A 2924-nucleotide genomic window follows, 5' to 3' on the forward strand; every position below is an offset into this window, starting at 1 on the left:
CTCTCTCTCTCTCTCTATATATATATATATATATATATATATATCCTCTCTCTCTCTCTCTCTCTCTCTCTCTCTATATATATATATATTGCAAGTGATAAGTATTCTGAGAAAATATTAACCAAACTGTACTTAGGGCTGTTCCAGTAAAACATTCCCCCCCCCCCCCCGGGGGGAAGGCACTTTCAAATTCAACCAACCCACAACAGAAGCAATTTAAAAAAATTATGATCCACCGTCAGATGTGTTTTAATCGAGAAACACTGCCCCCTACAGAAGTATACTTTTTAACATAATTTCTGGCTATGGGTTAGTGGGCGGTAGAAGCGATTTTAATATTGGGTTGGGGACAGAAGCAATTTAAACGACAGCTGGCTGGAGGTAATCTTCTGAATTCATATACATCATATAATCTACTGCATATTTTTATTTATATTCATTCATTATAGTCAGTCTTTTGTCCTTTTGTTTGTTTTTCTGTCAGCCAAGTATGTCTCTGATACTGTGAAATCACAGATTTTCATGGTGGCTTATTATTTGTAGATGTCATTGATCAGTCCCTTAATACCTACTAATTTAACATCCATGAATACAGATTTTATAATAGATATTTCCATTTTAATACAGAAATCATGAATTTGTATCCTTACTAAACTCTGTGTTTCCTAAAGTGATCAATATGTCTTGCTATTTTTCTTTGTTCTCAGGCATGCTGCTTTTGTTTAGAATAATAGTTAAATCTTGTATTGCTTTAAATGTGTGGTCAGATTCTATGATTCACTGTTATTATTTTTTCCAATAAATGTTTTGGTAAACTTTTATGATTTGTCAGAGAAAAAAACAATGATGCCTGTGGAAGTGATGTTGCATCATTTGTCTACTTTTACACTATATCATTTCTTGCAAGAACATCTTTTTCAGTTACCGAGGTCTTATTTTTACGCCTTGTTGCAAGACTAATATAAAGTCATAACAAAATATAGCAAGTCAAACATTTTTATATCATAGATTTTAAAAAATGGATGAAAGTCAAGGAATCATTTTTCCCAGAGCACTCATAAAATCAATGTCATTGCAGTTAACTGCATTGTCAACATCATCATCATCACTGATGGCCTAGCAGTAACATTATGCACTTTCAATCCAGTTGTCACAGGTTCTATCTCCCACTTCTAGTCTTTCATATGAGACTTATACCTATGGCCTGAGGGGCTTTCATGGCAGAGTGGTATAAGATGCTTATCTTGTGATACAGATCTGAGGGGCTTCCATGGCAGTGGTACAAGATGCTTGTCATGTGATTACTTGCCTCCAGTGTGCTAATGAGAATGTTGCCAGTTACTTGTGGAAGGTCAGTGGTTCTACATAAGTGGTGTTTGGTGTCTCAAAAGGACTTGGACTTTCTTCAGCAGTAAAACTGGCTGCCATATATAGATTCTCTTCATCTGAAAATGGTGTAAAGGCCATACTGATCTACTGAAATCTCGAGAGCTCATGTCTAAATGACTTCAGCTGTTGGAGATAAATGTCAAATCAACAGAGGCTCCATGTGCCCAAGTGTACTAAGGTGCTTGCTGTTACATCACTTAAACATCTCACAGAACGAGTTTGTGTCACAGATCAACCAATTTAGGTTGGTGGTCTTTCGGGGTCCTTCCTCCACCTAATATATTGTAAAAAAATCACCAAAAACCCCAAAATCAAACCACACTGAATCAACCAACTAATCAACTGTAGCAACAGCAACAAAGGTACTAGTCAATCATTTTTGCCACAGCTGTACAAGTTTACAACTTTTGACTCAAGTAATTTTTGTAGACTATAGAATATCGTCAATTATGCCTTTCTGACAGTTACCTAAAAGTCATCATCAGTTGGTGCAAATGGATTTTTCATGGTGAGCATATGAGATGGAAAAGTCTTGAGCAATCCTGCATCACACACTGCCGAAAAGTTTACATTTTAGCTCACTTAAATTTTCTCTTAACAGTGTTCATTGTTCCAACTAGAACTGTTATAACTTATTCAAGCTATATTCACCAATATCTGATGATATGCATCTGTAATAAATATTTGTAACAAAGTATGAGAATGCATCAATGTTTTTCAATGATGCATTTGAACTGAGCAACAACCACAATCAACAAACCAAGAAATAAAATTATTCACATCTCTCAGGCAGAAGTAGGGTATACTCATAATCTGCCAAAATATTTTTAATTTTTTAAATTTGCCAAATATTTTTTCTAACCATACTGATTCAGTGGACATATCACCAGAATGGACAGAAACAGAGCAAAAGGTTAAAATCAATTTGATACAGCTTTTAAGTAGCTAAATTCATATTGGTTTAGTTAACTGTACACCCTTTATTGTCTTCCTGTTGATGAAATTTCTTACTGAAGCTAAGAAAATAATGTTGCACACATAAAAAAAGGAGCCACACTTCTACTCATTATTGTTTTTATTATTTGTCTCCATTCCATCCTGTTCTAATGATCTTCTCCCCCCCACATAGTGTTTGTCTTGTTTATGATATGTATCTAAATTTCTCACTTACTTTTCCTACTACTATACAAATGTTCTGTGAATATGCATATCAGTGTGAAACACAATGGGGAGACTAAATTCAAGATTAAAAACCTCTACATTTCTGGATATATTCTGCTTGGATTCCATATTTCTGCACAAAGCTCAAGAGTTCAGGACTCTGCACTAATTCAGTTCCCACTGTAAATTTGTGCAAACACCACGATATTAAAATTTAGTAACTTAAAATTTTGAGTGCTCATGATCAAATTTATATCAGTATAGACACATCTATGACGACAGCTTTTGTGAAGAAAAAACCCATAACAGCCGCACCATTTTCTGGATCTATACAGATTTGAAATGTGTGTTTTCAATACTGCACCAAAGAGTCA

The 2924-nt window shown here is 34.7% G+C and overlaps 1 protein-coding gene across 2 annotated transcripts in view; it reads left to right on the plus strand.

The window, feature by feature from the left end:
• LOC149779516 (fatty-acid amide hydrolase 1-like) overlaps positions 1–2451 on the plus strand; it is a 99437-nt gene extending 96986 nt beyond the window's left edge. For both annotated transcript variants that reach the window (XM_089940228.1, XM_089940227.1), the window contains exon 18: positions 1–2451. This exon is cut by the window's left edge and continues 9476 nt beyond it. The gene's annotated coding sequence lies outside the window, so the exon portion shown is untranslated.
• The last annotated feature ends 473 nt before the right edge of the window (positions 2452–2924 follow it).

The sequence above is a fragment of the Sinohyriopsis cumingii genome, chromosome 17, assembly GCF_028554795.1.
Source record: "Sinohyriopsis cumingii isolate HCF-2022 chromosome 17, ASM2855479v2, whole genome shotgun sequence".
In the NCBI taxonomy this organism is placed as follows: domain Eukaryota; kingdom Metazoa; phylum Mollusca; class Bivalvia; order Unionida; family Unionidae; genus Sinohyriopsis; species Sinohyriopsis cumingii.